At 39.0% G+C, this 16,778-nt stretch overlaps 1 long non-coding RNA gene across 1 annotated transcript in view; it reads left to right on the top strand.

Annotated features, from left to right (window-relative positions):
• Positions 1-15,490, top strand: part of LOC139186942 (uncharacterized) — a 432,806-nt gene extending 417,316 nt beyond the window's left edge. Inside the window, exon 7 of the long non-coding RNA XR_011570629.1 lies at positions 15,138-15,490. This is a non-coding gene — a long non-coding RNA (uncharacterized lncRNA). The remainder of the gene's footprint in view (positions 1-15,137) is intronic.
• Positions 15,491-16,778: the final 1,288 nt, after the last annotated feature.

Raw genomic sequence — 16,778 nt, 5'->3', positions numbered from 1 at the left:
ATATTCCTTCTGGGAAGTCTCATTTGTCAGAAACATGCCAATATGATAAGGGTTTGGAGGTGAAGAGTGTATAGCACAGTTCAGACATTAAATTTGTGCTGCTATGAGAAAAAACTGTGACTCTTTTGAGCTTCCATTTCAAGAAAGTGTTTTAAACTTTGTGTTTCCATGCCTCTGGTTGGGTAGGGGCCTGTATTATTAGCTTTTGACAAAAGACAGAGTTGATGATTACCAACCAGTTATTTCTCACCCATTCTTAGAATATCCTTTGGGACCTTGAGTCTCACCTTTTATGAAGAAAGGCTTCAGGAATTGGAAAAGATAGAAGTGGAATAAATTAGGAAAAAAACATTTTAAAATTATTTTTAAAGCTTCCCCAGAAATTGGGCTTCCCTGGTGGCTCAGACAGTAAAGAATCTGCATGCAATGCGAGAGACCAGGGTTCAATCCATGAGTTGGGAAGATCCCCTGGAGAAGGAAGTGGCAGCCCACTCCAGTATTCTTGCCTGGAGAATTCCATGGCCACCTGGTGGGCTACAGTTCATGGGGTCCCAGAGTCAGACACGACTTAGCAACTTTCACTTTCACTTTTTGAAATTGGGGGAGATGGCGTTTTACTTGTTTTCTTTAATAGGGGGACCCTTTGTAAGACCTAGATTATATGAGTGACCACAAATGGGAATGGCTACATAGATTGGGATGCTGGTCACTGATTGTTAAGGCTCAACCCTTAGGGGAGAATCACCTCCTCTTCCAACACACAAACACACGCACACACACACACACACAATGTGCATACACACACATCTATAACGTTGTACAGTCACCTGGTTGTAAGGGTAGTGGGCAAAGTGTCGGTAACTGAATGTCCTAGATGGCATGAGACTGCCACTGTTCTTGTATTATTCTTGTATTACACTGAGGAGGAGGTGTCATACTGAAGCCTGGTTACATTTTCTTACTTTTTTCAGAAAGATGGAGGATGAGAACAAGCCATCTGATTTACTGAAAGAGAATAATATTAAATTTCTTGCTAAGAGGTTTGGAGATTAAAAGTTATACCTGCTAAAATGGTCTAAAAGGGAAATTGAGGGAGAATTTTAGAATTTATCAATTAAGACTTCTCACACTACTCTTTTATTTTAAGCCACAAGAGATCTGGGCAAAACCATTGACACATAATCTCTCAACCCAGTTACAGTGAGTTTCAGTAAGCTGGGAGTTACATGCATTATCATAACTAACAGAAAATATCCCACTTTCTGTAAGATATCCATACAACTTCAATAGCATATATTTGCATCTACATAGTACCATGTCTCAGAGCTTGGTTTCCATTTCACAGCTTCAGTGTCTATTCCTTCCAGAACATGGAAATTGGGAGGTCATGCATTTGATCTTTGCTTTCCAGAGCTAAATGGAGAGAAAGTGATACCGAAGTATCTGGCAATTCAATCCACTGAGTGGAAAATCTGAAATGTTCCAGGCTTCAGCATTTTGTTTTCAAATTTACCACAGAGATTATTTTTTAAAGTTTTAGCTGCTATTGCCTCTATTACATAATGCTTGGTACTGCACGCTGCCTGGAATAAATGAGCACAAACATCAGCACTTCAAACATGGTTTCTGTGCTCTGTGGGTTCGTGGGAACTACTTTCTGTGGTTATTTCCCCAGGCCACCCACCCCTGTGGCCTTAGGTCAGGAACTTCTTACCTGAAACTTGGCTTCCAAAAAATCGACAAATACGGGCACCAGGCACAAAGTGACCAACCACACGGCTTGACCACATCACAGTGTGGGATTTGAGGATTCAGTTTTGGGAACCTCCAGTTCTTGAGAAAGAAGATGTGATGTGAATGACTGTTCATAGAACCTCAGATGTTTGCTTAAGATTCATTGTTGTTGCTGTTCCGTCGCTAAGTCGTGTCCTACTCTTTGCGACCCTATGGACTGTAGCCCGCCAGGCTACTCTGTCCATGGGGTTTTCCAAGCAAGAGTACTGGAGTGAGTTGTCTATTTTCTACTCCTGGGGATCTTCCCAACCCAGGGATTGAACCCATGTCTCCTCCGTCTCCTGCATTGGCAGGCAGATTCCTTACCACTGTGCCACCTTATTACAAATGATATTACTCCAGGATCCCTGTGCTTACACAGCAGACATAGACTCAGTTCACCCTCACAGATGAACAATGTTAGAAAACACCAAGTCTCCATCCTGGCTCCCTTGAAAGCCAATCTCCTTGAGAGCATAGTTTACAATAACTCCTCAACCTTATGTTCTTCCAGTTCATTCTCTCATCATCCTGTTCTTTCCATAACACAGTAGTATAGTTCATGCTTACATCATGTCAACAAACTTCACTTGGATTGCTCAAACTATCCCATTGCCAGAGTCAGTGGACACTTATCAGTCCTTATTCCATTTAGTCTTTCCTTAGTGCTTGATGTAGTTGACTAGTTCCTATTTCTAGTCAACTAGAGGAATAGTCTCCTCTCTTGATTTTGACAATACATAGTTCAGCATATTCTCAATTCTATTCTTTTCAAGAATAATTTTATTGAATGACTTTTCTGCATCATGAAGTAATACAAAAAGTAGAATGTGTTCATTTATGTGCTCATTTATTAATCATTTTTTGCAGTCCTGGACATTGCCCTGTGATCTTTGATTTTGCAGAGGTACATAGAAAAGTGTTTTAAACCATGGCTAATACAACCAATCCAATTGAATTGCAGTGCTATCCCTGTCATTTGGTGGCTGTTTAGAAGAGAGTCCTGAGAGGATACTCTGAGATGAAGATCAGTGTAGGATGTTTATTAAGGAGTGCTCTTGAGATCAAAGCTGTGGGTGTTAAGGAGGGAAGCAACATCGGACAAAAAGAAAAGTAGAGCTGTAGACTCCTATCAAACTAGACTCGTGGAGTTGCCTGAAGCTGATCTCATATCAGCTAGCAAAGTAATGCTCAAAATTCTCCAAGTGAGGCTTCAACAGTACATGAACTGAGAACTTCCAGATGTTAAAGTTGGATTTAGAAAAGAAATTTACAGAAGAAACAGAGATCAAGTTGCCAACATCTGTTGGATCATAGAAAAAGCAAGAAAGTTCCAGAAAAAACATCTGCTTCTGCTTTATTGACTATACCAAAGTCTTTGACTTTGTGGATCACAACAAACTATGAAAAATTCTTCAAGAGATGACAATACAAGACCACCTTACCTGCCCCCTGAGAAATCTCCATGCAAGTCAAGAAGCAACAGTTAGAATGGGACATGAAACAACAGACTGGTTCCAAATTGGGAAAGGAGTATGCCAAGGATGTATGTTGTCATCTTGCTTATTTAACTTATTTGCAGAGTACGTCACGCGAAATATCAAGCTGGATGAAGCACAAGCTGGAATCAAGATTACTGGGAGAAATATCAATAACTTCAGATATGCAGATGACCATACCCTTATGGAATAAAGTGAAGAGGAACTAAAAAGAGCCTCTTGATGAAAGTGAAAGAGGAGAGTGAAAAATCTGGCTTAAAACTCAACATTCAAAAAACTAAGATCATGGCATCCAGCCCCATCACTTCACAGCAAATAGATGGGGAAACAATGGAAACAGTGAGAGACTTTATTTTCTTGGGCTCCAAAATCACTGCAGATGGTGACTGCAGTCTGAAATTAAAAGACACTTGCTCCTTGGAAGAAAAACTATGACAAACCTAGACAGCATATTAAAATGCAGAGGCATTACTTTGCCTACAAAGGTTGGTCTAGTCAAAGCTATGTTTTTTCCAGTAGTCATGTATGGATGTGAGAGTTGGACCATAAAGAAAGCTGAGCACCAAAGAACTGATACTTTTGAACTGTGGTGTTGGAGAAGACTCTTGAAAGTCCCTTGATCTCTCAAGGAGAATCAAACCAGTCAATCCTAAAGGAAATCAATCCGGAATATTCATTGGAAGAACTGATGCTGAAGCTGAAGCTCCAATGCTTTGGCCACCTGATGCAAAGAACTGACTCATTGGAAAAGACCCTGATGCTGAGAAAGTTTGAAGGTGGGAGGAGAAGGGGCCAATAGAGGATCAGATGGTTGGATGACATCACCGACATGAGTTTGAGCAAGCTCCTGGAGTTGGTGATGGACAGGGAAGCCTGGCATGCTATAGTCCATGGGGTCACAAAGAGTCAGACAGGACTGAGCGACTGAACTGAACTGAATGGGATGGGCTTTCAGAACTTTGTCAAACTTGGGAGAGGCTTTGTAACCCTGTTTCTACCAATTATTGGTTGCAGGCTTCCCCTGTGCTGTGTGCTGTGCTTAGTTGCTCAGTTGTATTCAACTCTTTGGGACCTCTGCCAGGCTCTTCTGTCTGTGGGGATTCTCCAGGCAAGAATACTGGAGTGGGTTGCCATGCCCTCTTCCAGGGGATCTTCCCAACCCAGGGATCAAACCCATGTCTCCCAAATTGCAGGCAGATTCTTTACCATCTGAGCCAGCAGGGACGCCTAGACTTCCCCTGGGGACGATATTATGGCTTTGGGCCATGTGGCTTTCTTAGAATGGGACTGGGAGCTGAGGGCTGTTCAGTAGCAATACTGCCAGCCATTATAGCCATGTGCTCTGTTCCTAAAGGGAACAGGAAGTCTTGGCATAGCCTCACAGTTTGCATTACAGTAGCTCTATATCCTTAGGGAAGTTATTTAAATTTTCTATGTCTTACTTTCTATAGCTATAATGGGAATAATGATAGTACCTACCACATGTTTTTGTGATGGTTTAAAATTATATCTGGCACATAGTAAGTGCCTGGTAAAATCAGGTATTGTTTAAAATTCAATAGCCACTCAAAACAGCTAAAGAAATAAATGTGCTACAGGACTAAATTCAATAGATTGCCAGACTGTAAGTGTGCCCACATTCAATCCATGAATTCTATTGATTCTTTGTTTTAAATATCCTACTAGTGATGTGTTCTCCAGCCTCAACAATGTTCCTTCCCTAGTTTAGATCCTTATTTGCTATTGTCTAGACCGATATCTTTACTCTCAATCTTTCTCCTTCTTAAACAATCCTCTAGGGATAGATAATGATCTTTTATACAAATTCAAATACAATTATTTGAATTATCCTAAAATCCCATTTGAATTATCATAAAATCCCATTTCCCATAAGATGAAGTAGAAGTTTCTTAGACAATCGCATTTTCTATTGCCACTCCGTTATGTGTAGCTCTGGCTTCCCTGGTGGCTCAGACGGTAAAGAATCTGCTTGCAATGCAGGAGACCTGGCTTCTATCCTAGGGTCAGGAAGCTCCCCTGGAGAAGGGCCTGGCAACCCACTCTAGTATTATTGCCTGGAGAATTTCAGGAGCCTGGTGGCCTACAGTCCATAGGGTTGAAAAGAGTTGTTGGACACAACTGAGTGACTAACACTAACTATATGTAACTCATTTCCCAGCAAGAGCTAATTAATTTTATTGAAGTATAGTTGATTTACAATATTGTGCTAATTACTTTTAACTCTGGGACTTTAACCAATTGCTTTGTGAGTTAACTTCTCTCCACAGCTAAAATCTTTTCTAGGAAGCTGTCTCTGCCTCATACACATGAGTGCAGAAAAACACACAGATCTTCTTTTCTGTCAGTGGAAAAATTACTTTCTCTCTCCTCTATGTTATCCTGCCTTCTCCATCAGTCTCTGGATTAAAGTATTTAACATTACTGTCCATAGTGGCATATGATGAGCCCTGAGATTGGACAGTCCTAGGTTTAAATCCTAATTCAACCCTTATTATGAAGTGATCTTGGACCAATTATACCCCTGATTTCCTTGGCTTACCCTGGAAGTTCCTTGTCAAGATTAAATAAGAAAATGTGTACAAAATACACTAAGTATGTACACAGTATTAATAGATATGAGTATTAATGTGGTTATCTACATGTTTCCTCCATTTAATTATAAGCCCCTCAAGAGAAGGAGCTTGTCTTATACATCTTGGTTTCCATGACATCTAGGAGAGTGTCTGGCACATTAAATGAATAACTGCTGGATACATGGCTAAGGCAAAAGTTTGATATGTATCATATATCATACTGAAATTTCACAGTAGTGTAAAGGACAGACTTTTGGAAAAAGTGAAATGTTAAGTGTATGACACAGAAACTTAAGGAGTTGTTATCTCTATTTTAAAATGAGAATGCTCCACAATCTTCTTTTTGAGAAAGTGAAAGTCATTTCAAAGGTCAATTCATATGTGGTCTTGTCATCTTAGGTAGATAAACATTATTTTTTCCTGATGACAGGAATAAAAATCACAGTAACTAATTATTGGTAGTATGGTATTCATTCATTCATTCAAAAATTATTTGAATGCTAATAATACTAGGTACAAACAATAAAAAGTAAAGACAAATCTCTGAGCATCAATTTCTATCACTAAGATAGACATAATAATAGTAGTTCCTTCACTGGGGTTATTGGGAGAATCAAATAAGTCAATATGTGTAATGAGCCTAGAATAAATATAAGCAGTACTTATTATATAATTGTTTTGAAATTTTTGAGAAAATGCAGTCCTTTACATCAATACATTGCCAGAAAACTCTGAACATGTGAAGGCATGCCTGTGAAATTGACCGTGCTTCATATTAAATACAATGACTACCCTACCACTCATGCACAACTCTGAGTTATTGTGTATAAAAGTATTTATAATTATTCATCCTGTATTTTATATGAAGATTTCAAAATTCCACTGATGACTCTGGGATGGAAGGATGGAAGTTGTGAGAGAGCATCGCATCATGTTGGGTTCTAATCATCACAGATGGAAACCATATTTAAAGGTCCAGTGTATTCTTTGGAAAGAAAGACAGAGGGTGGTGCCAGTGTTGCATCATATTCCAGACCAGATTAAAGGTCTCTGGAGTTGTGGTTGTGCACACCCTGTTTTATGGTTGTGAGAAGTCACTCCACAGCCAATGGTACATGGAGCTTCATCCAGCGTTCCATCTCTAAAATATGTAAACCAAATGCAATATCATGTAGAAATAACTGATTATCAATCACAAGGATCTAGGAGATTCTTACTGATGAAAACTAATCAATTGAGTGCTTACTCTCTGCCAGATATTAGGATAGACATGAAGGTACCAATAAGAAGAAAACACCCTCTAGCCAGGAAATTTCCAATTAGTGGAGGAGCAAGACAAGTAAAAAATTCCAAAACAGTATAATAATAGAGGCATATGAAATTCACAGCAATGAGACCTGGGGAGTGAGGTCTGTCAAATACAGAGGAAGCTGCCTTCAGGGAGGAATAACCTGAAATGAGTTTTGAATGGTAAAAAGAAGTTAATCATCAAACTAGATAGTGTCATGAGAAGAGCATGATTAGAAGAAAGGCCAGAAATCTTGGCATGTTTGGGAAACTACAAGTATTTCAGCATTTGAGGTCAAAATAGTTGGGAATTGAAGTTGAAGAGGGCTTTTTGTCTTATATGTCTTGTGGAAGAGTTTAGGCTTTATTCTGTGGACATTTGGGGTCCATGAATGTTTTTTGACAAAACAGAAACATGATCTTTGTTTTGTTTTGTTTTAGAGTGATACCTCTGGCTGTAGCATGGAAAATGGGGAGTGGGGAGCAATAGGAGATTCTTAAATAATTCAAATGATAAATGATGAGGGTCAACATTTATGTCATTACGATGAAGCTGGAGCGATAGGGTAAATTATGTACGGATAAGAGTAATAAGACTTACAGGACTAAGTCACTGATTAGCTTGAAGTGTTGGATGAAAATGTAGAAAAGTAGTAGTTGAAGAAGATCATGCAACATTATACATCAACTGTATACCAATTAAAATTAATTTAAAAAGGAAACGATCACCATATTTCTGACATAGCATATCAATTAGTGAATAGTGATGCTGATGACTGTCATGGGACATGCAGTTGAAGGAGATGGTTAAGTAGATGAGAGCAAAACCATTTACAGAGGGACTTCCCATTCTCATGTGTCTTACTGCAGACCTTTTCTCCTTGATCAGTTAGAAGTTAATCCAAAAGAAGAGTAAACAGGAAGAAAAATTATGTATTTCATATATGTTACATTATGTGCATGCATGCTCAGTCACCTCAGTCTGACTCTTTGCAATACCTTGGACTATAGTCCACCAGACTCCTTTGTCCATGGGATCCTCCAAGAGTAAAAATACTAGAGTGGCCTGCCATGCTCTCCTCCAGGGGTTCGACCCAGGGAGAAAACCTTCATCTTCTTCATTGCAGGTGGATTCTTTACCCACTGAGCCACCTGGGAAGCCCATATTATGTTATACTTGACCTTAATTCAACTTACAACGACAATTGAGCATTCAGAGGGTAAATGTAATTTTAAAACCTATATGTGTATCACATCTTAGAGAATAGACTTTGACTTGAGAACATTATATTAATGATGATGATGATGATGATGACATATTAACTTGGCACTTAACATGTATCAAGCACAGCATTAACCTCTTCACAGTCGTCACAGAACAAGCCTATAAGACAAGTATACCATTGTTCCCACTTTACAGATGGGGAAATTTGAGATTTAGAGAGTTTGCTCGCCCACTGTTAAGATGCTAGCCAGGATTCAAAATGAAGTCCTCTCGTGTTGTGGGATGAGCAGAGGGTCAGGAATTCAGAGATTTGGTTTAGAGTCCTAATTTAGCTATTTATTGGCAAGGCAGTAGTCATGCCACCCTTCGTCTGTAAAACATGAGTTGAGGGATGGGTTGCTAGGGCAGGGAGAAATTGGAAAAGTTGAAATTAAAGACCTCTGTAGCCCCTTCAAGCTTTGTGTTCTGTGGTTTGGATTGTATAATGGAGTATTCATCCTGAGAGTGACTCTGAGCTCAAAGGGATATGGTAACTGATCCACACAATCTACCCAGAGGGTAGGCACGTCACCAAAAGGAACACATGGCATTGCCTAATCAGTGTGGCCATTAGTTTAATCCTTGCATATATTAAAAGCCCTTTCCAAGATTCCCGTGGCTGTGGTTTTGTACTCAGCCTGAGACATTAGATTATTGCCCTTTGTTTATAGGCAAAGTAGTGAGAGGAATTTCTCTGGAAAAGGAAAATCTCATTCTCTTGTAAACAAAGGTCTTCTCTTCCATGGTCTGTGTTTTAAAACAATTCAGAAAGGGATTTTTTAAATATATTTCAATATTTTATTCTGATCATATCTTGTATTGAAATATATTACACAGAAAGATATTTTTATTCATTATTTTGTACTAACTGAGAGAGAAAGGTGTACTCAGTATCTCCTTGTCTTTTATGCTCTGTCCAACTACTAATATCATCTTTTTTTTAATCTTTATTTTATATTGAGGTAGAGCTGACTAACAATGTTGTGATAGTTTCAGGGGAACAGTGAAGGGACTCAGTCGTACATATACAAGTATCCATTCTCCCCCAGACTGCCCTCCCATCCAGGCTGCCACATAACACTGAGCAGAGTTCCCTGTGCTCTACAGTAGGTCCTTGTTGGTTATCCATTTTAAATATAGCAGTGTGTACATGTCAAGCCCAAACTCCCTGACTGTCCCTCCCCACCCCCCACCCCCCACCTCGGCAACCATAAGTTCATTTTCTAAGTCTGTGAGTCTCCAGAAAGGGACTTTTTGTGATGCATTTGCTTAAATTTTGTCATCTCTCTTTCTTTGTAGTTCTGTTGCCCAAATATGGGACAATAAAAACCCCTCTAAGTAGAGGTTTGGAGAGTCTGAATATTTCCAGGAAAACCCATAGAAGGGTCTTTTTCAAACCACAGATAGGGGCAGAAAAGTAGGTGAGTAGAAATATCAGAAGTTTCTAACTTTGGTTTTTTAACTTTGGGATATGAACTGCTGATTCATTTTGGTAGCAGGAAAGTCCTTCTAAACTACAGTAGTACTAAGTGCTAACTACAAAGTTAGGGCTTCCCAGGCGGCGCAGTGGTAAAGAATCTGCCTGTCAAGGCAGGAGATGCAAGAATTGCCTGTTGGATCATTGGGTTAGGAAGATCCGCTGGAGTAGGAAATGGCAACTGACTCTAGTACTCTTGCCTGGAAAATTCCATGGACAGAGGAGTCTGGCAAGCTACAGTCCATGGGATTGCAAAGAATTGGACACAATTGAGTGACTGAGCATGCAAAAAAAAAGTTAATCCTACTCTTGGGTTTTAGAAGAAAAGACATGTACATTGAAAACAAGCACTGGCTCTGCCATTTATTAGTTATGTCAATCCCAGATAATATTCCTGAACTTCCACTTCTCATTTGTAAAATAGGAATCGAAATCTTTGTTTCAAAGATTATCATGAAGTTGAAAGGCAATAATACATGTAATGTACTTAGTCCAGTGCGTGCCTATAATTTAACAGATGAGAACTAACTGCATTATTCAAAAATAGCAAAGACTAGTATTTTGAGTTCAGTTCAGTTCAGTTGCTCAGTCGTGTCCAACTCTTTGTGATCCCATGAACCACAGCACGCCAGGCCTCCCTGTCCATCACCAACTGCCGGAGTCTACCCAAACCCATGTCCATTGAGTCATTGATGCCATCCAACCATCTCATCCTCTGTTGTCCTCTTCTCCTCCTCCCCTCAATCTTTCCCAGCATCAGGGTCTTTTCAAATGAGTCAGCTCTTCGCATCAGGTGGCCAAAGTACTGGAGTTTCAGCTTCAACATCAGTCCTATCAATGAACACCCAGGACTGATCTCCTTTAGAATGGACTGGTTGGATCTCCTTGCAGTCCAAGGGACTCTCAAGAGTCTTCTCCAACACCACAGTTCAAAAGCATCAATTCTTCGGTGCTCAGCTTTCTTAACAGTCCAACTCTCACAGAGTTGCTGCTGCTACTGCTGCTAAGTTGCTTCAGTCGTGTCCGACTCTGTGCGACCCCATAGACAGAAGCCTACCAGGCTCCCCTGCCCCTGGGATTCTCCAGGCAAGAACACTGGAGTGGGTTGCCATTTCCTTCTCCAATGTATGAAAGTGTAAAGTGAAAAGGAAGTTGCTCAGTCGTGTCCGACTCTTAGCGACCCCATGGACTACAGCCTACCAGGCTCCTCCATCCACGGGATTGAGTTAGCAGAATACTAATAATATATAATTCCCTGTTCATTGGGCAAGATATCCTACAAAATATTTTCTTTAACCTTGTTTATTTAGCCTCTTTACAGCACACATGAGTAACAATCACAGCAGATAGTGTCAATAAGCAAGCAGAATGGAAAATAATTAAAGTAATGTGCTTGCGTGCATGGAAGTATCTATCAGAAATTATAATGCTCATGATCTGTATTCTCCTAGAATGAAATTAAAGCTCACAATGGCTTTGTATGTGCATTAGCTATTATTTTGTACTTTCAGGAATATCTGCTATCTCTAGTTTGTTGTGATTATTTTTGAAAAGCAGAAACAGGAAGAAGAGATATGAAACTGTGCTGGATTAATAAGAGTGCCCGAGGCATGGACAAAATATTATTGTACTTCACACAAAAATGGGGTGACCCAGCTGAGCTCAGATATCAAACCTATCTGTATCCAGGAGGATGTTAATTTTCAGTGAAAACTCTTGGATAGATGCCAATAAATTCTGGGAAAAGGAAATAATATTATACAGATTCCTTCTCTGAGATCTTTGATGTCCAGAGAGAAACCCTTTTTGAAAAGACAATTATTTTCTCCTTTGGCTCATCTTTGAGGATTGCTGCAGCTGGGTCATTTTGTACCCAAAGACCACCACAAAGTTCAGAGAGTGTAGGAGGGGCCTTCCCATTAAATCTATGGTCAACCATTCACATTTTCCAAAAGTTAGTTGACAATTACAAGGTTTGGGGACTTTCAGTTATAATTGTATTGCAAAAATAATAAGAGAGGAACCAGGCAGAGGTTATGTTAAAAGGCCCTTGGTGGCTGTCAAGGACATGTGGTTCAGCCTTTGAAGTCAGTTTCAATAGATTTTCATGTGAAATAAGCGGAGTAAAATGTTGCCATTTCATATTTCACAAGTGATATTGTTTAATGTACTGATGTTGTTTCTTGTAAATTTGTTTTAGGGAGTCATTTTATTTCCTCTGACTACTATTTCGGAACTCCTCCATTAAGCGAAGCAAAACAGCGGGTTGAAATTACATCTCTATTTTTTTTACGTTACTTAAAAAAAATTAATTCAAGCCCTTGTTTTTTTCTTAAATAAAAGATACAGAAAGCTAAACGAATATGAAGTAACAGTCTTGTTTTCCTATCTCTTCATATCCCTTTCAAAATTTCTTTTTGTATAAGTCCAAAAAAATACAAAACCGAATTTTATGTGTAGACCCACTCATGTAGCAGATACACTATATTGTGTATTTTACCCAAATAGAAATATAAAATACTATAGAGTACTTTGATTTCTCTCTTAACATTTCTTGGAGACATTTCAATATTATTATATATAGATCTTTGCATTCTTTTTAATATTTGCAAGTCATTCTATTGTTTGAATGTACCATAATATAGCTAACTAGTGATTTCTGTATCTTGTTGTTGCAAATACTGCTGTAATGGAGAGGATAAATTCCTTACATGGCATTTCTTGGATCAGTGCATCTTAAATTTTGACAGATTAATAAAGTTCCTACTAAGAGTATGTGTGAGCGCTTGTTTTAGGCAGGTATTCTATTGTCTGTGTGTGTCATCCTCTATACCAGGCTGAGGGTGTGGTATCAATCGATGTAAGCAAAATAAGTAAATAAAGAATAGAAACTTGGATACAACAAAGGTGTTAGTCAGGGTCCCAGCAGGGAATAGAACACCCACTCAAATGAGAATAATTTAAGGATGAGTCATTTACAAAGAACTTTTTGTAATGATGCAAGTGGATAGACGGGAAACCCATGGAATCATGCAGTAATCTGCAGGTGGTAAATAGTGGCTGAGATATAACCTCTGAGGCATAATGGAGAGGAGGGAGCAGATATTGGACTTCAGGGAAGTCACATAGAGAAGTTCACCTTGAGAGGAGTGGTACATGGCCATATGTTGAGGGTCAAGGCATCATGAGGGTCCCCTTTCCCACAGTTTCCTGGGGACAGGGGTCCCATTGGCTTAGTGAAGCAGAAGCCAAAGCCCATGCTCTTCACTGGGGTCCATACCAGTCAATTTCACAAGGCAAACAGGATGGTTATAAAGGATGAAGAATACAGCAGCTTCCCACTACCTATCTATTTTATGCATGGTAGTGTTTACATGTCAAGGAAGCTCAGCATGGTGCTCTGTGATGGTCTAGAGGGATGGAGTTGGGGGCGTGGGAGGGAGGCTCTAGAGGAAGGGGATATATGTATACTTATAGCTGATTGATGTTGTTGTACAGCAGAAACGAACACAACACTGTAAAGCAATTACATTCCAATTAAAAAATATCCTATGACAAACCTTAAAGGCAAAGAATATTAAAAAATGAATGGGTATATATATATATATATATATATATATATATAGGCCTGGCATGCTGCGATTCATGGGGTCGCAAAGAGTCGGACACGACAGAGCGACTGATCTGATCTGATCTGATATATATGACCAAATGACTTTGCTGTATAACAGGAATTAACAATTGTAAACAATGTAAGTTGAACAATTATAAATTACAATGAACAATTGTAAATTATTTACAGCATTGTTAAAATTAACCATTGTAAACAATTTACAACATTGTAAATCAACTATACTACAATAAAAATAAATTTACAAAAGAGTGAAAAATAGATCTGAATAGGGCAAAAAATTAAAATCACCCCAACATAAAGATGATTTCTATCACTACTGATTTCGAGAATGACTCATCCCAAACCAGATAAGGACCTATACAAACTCAGCACATATCTAGGGGCAGAGTCTTTTTTTTTGTACAGTATATCTTCTTATTAACCAAATATTTTATTTTGTGAATCATCTATGGGGAGGGACCATATCTAACTTATTCATCACACTTTTAGCAGAACCCAGAACAATGCGTGGCACAGATGAAGCACTTAATAACTAGTAGTTGGGCAAATAAATGCCAGAAAAAAGTTTCTTATTTCTGAACTTGACATTTTATAATGTTATTTAAGCCAGCTTCTTCATTTTCATTTCCTAGGACTCGTGGTGGGAAATTGTCTTCTAGAGAATGGTGGGCCTCTCCTACTTTCATGAGAGGCCAACCCTAGAATTGAAGTCATACCAGCTTGGTTCTTCCAAGGGACTTACCTATATGATGAGGTCCAGGGTACAGGATTTCACTCATACACAGAGCATGTATGTGTGTGCAGAATTGCTCAGTTGTGGCTGACTCTTTGCCACCCTATGGACTGTAGCCCGCCAGGCTCCTCTGTCCATGGGATTCTCTAGCCAAGAATACTGGAGTGGGTTGCCATGCCCTCCTCCAGGGGATCTTCCCCACCCAGCGATCAAACACACATCTCCTCTGTCTCTTGCATTGCAGGCAGATTCTTCACCAGATGAGCCATCAGGGAAGCCCACACAGCATAGTTGACGGGAATAATTACAGACATATAAACAGCATTCGAGGTGATGAGAGGTTTCCATTCCTACTTTTTCCAAAGTGTTTTTTTCCCCTTCAGGTTTATTGAGATTAAATTGACAAACAAAATTGTGTATATTTAGCAAGTACAATGAGATGATTTGGGACATTGTTACCACAGTCGAATTAATTGACACAATTCATCACCTTCCATAGTTACTATAGTTACCACAATGTACATTAGATCCTCAGTCCACAAAGGGTTCTGAACTCTCAATTGATCATCCCAAACATCTGTTCACAGTATGAACTTCCTTGATAGAGATTTCTTTTGCCTGTGTACATCTAGATTATTATTCTTGGAAATCTTTGAATCTAATTGACACTCATTCCATTAAGGCAGTGATCACATTGAACTGTATTGTTTTCCTCTTGAATGACTGTATTAAATATAAATTTTGTTGTCTAGCTGCCTGAAGTTTCAAACCCTGTCTTTTTCATCATGAAATCCACAACATGAATCTTGGCATTTAATAGGTGCTCAATAATTAGAAGCTTAATTTATTCAGGTCAACCGTTCTTTCCTTTTCTAGGCTCTTCTGGACACATCCCTAGACTTCAGAGATACAGCAAGAAAGTTAATTCTCACTCTTTTCTGCTACTGAACAGAGAGCATGAAAATGACCATGGTAAGATTTGGGCTTTAATATGAGACCAACTGGAGCTCACATCACAGTTTTGCCATTTCTAGCTTGATAACCTTGAGTTATCAACTTCTTGAGTTATTCAACTTCTCTGAGGTTGCTGAGAGAATGTAACAGGTTTATGTACATAGTAAGTTCACTGACATGAAGAAATACTAGCTTTCCCACTTCTATCACCCTCTTTTCCCTTAAGGGTACCAAAAGCTGTGCTGTGGTTAAAGTCAAAGGATGGGACCGTGGATTCAAATGGGGGCATTTAAAGACCTTGTAATTTTAGAAAAATTCATGGCATGATGGGAATCAACATTCTTCCATTAAACTTTCCTTTCCATGAGATGTGGAAACTTAATCCTAGTACTGCTTAATTTTCTGTATTTATTTTTTGGCCACTCCACACGGCACGAGGGATCTTAGTTCCCTAACCAGGATTCGAACCCATGCTCCCTGCAGTGGAAGCTCAGGTCTTAAACCACTGGACCACCAGGGAAGTCCCAATCTTAGTACTATATCAAATGAACAACTGAACACAATACCATAGGAATTTATGTACATTCACGCCCCTCTTTTCTACATAAGCTGGTAAACTTGTTTCAGGAATGTATAAAATTTGAATCAATGGATGTTTGTGTTGAAATGATAGTGTTATACCCTCATTCCCATTCATTCATGAATCTTGTGATCCATCTTTGTGGGCCTTTAGATTAATCATCGATATTTTGTTCTTGAGTTAACCTGTCCACACAATTTAATAAACACACCAGGATTATTTCCCAACCTTATCAGATGCTGCTACATTAGCTTTCTTCAAGTTCTTTTCAGTTTTACATGACCATCTAAGTATTATACATAAAATTATAACATGAAAAATATACATTAAAATTATATAAAATGACACTATATGTAAAATTAAATATGTGCAATTGTAGCAGTCTTACTAATAGCATTAAATTATATCACCCAAATTCTGTTTCTAAAGGCTCAGGAGTCACAGTGTGTGGCATGCATAGCATTGTCCCCCTGTCCCTGTTCACCTTAATTGCCCCTTCCCTCACCATGCTCTCTCTAAAGCCTTTATTCCAGTCATGTAGACAGAACCTTCTTTTTGCTTCACCAAGGCTTTCTTTTTTAATTCTGGAACATGCACTTCCTTCTGTTTATTTCTATTGTGCCCCAACTTCCAATTCCACTCACATTCCCAAGGTCAGTTCCCTCTGCTCACCCTTCAGTTTTCTGCTTGAAACAGCAGCTTCCACAGAGGCCATTCCTGACCCCTCCTGGGGTCGCTCACCCTGCCAGGGCATCCTTGGCACCCTGCCCTTCTAATGGGTAGTGCTTTCCCTATGTCAATGTTAATGCTGATTTAACTTTCTTTTTTTTTTTATTTAATTTTTATTCTATACTGGAGAATAGTTGATTTACAATGTTGTGTTAGTTTCAGCAAATGTTGTGTTTGTATAGCAAAGTAATTCAGTTATACAAATGCATGTGATTTAACTTCCTGACTCTTTCTTTATATTATAAGACCTCAGA

Source organism: Bos indicus, chromosome 14 (assembly GCF_029378745.1).
Source record: "Bos indicus isolate NIAB-ARS_2022 breed Sahiwal x Tharparkar chromosome 14, NIAB-ARS_B.indTharparkar_mat_pri_1.0, whole genome shotgun sequence".
Classification (NCBI taxonomy): domain Eukaryota; kingdom Metazoa; phylum Chordata; class Mammalia; order Artiodactyla; family Bovidae; genus Bos; species Bos indicus.
Note: the sequence above shows the minus strand (reverse complement) of the source record. Positions and strands in the feature narration are given on the sequence as shown.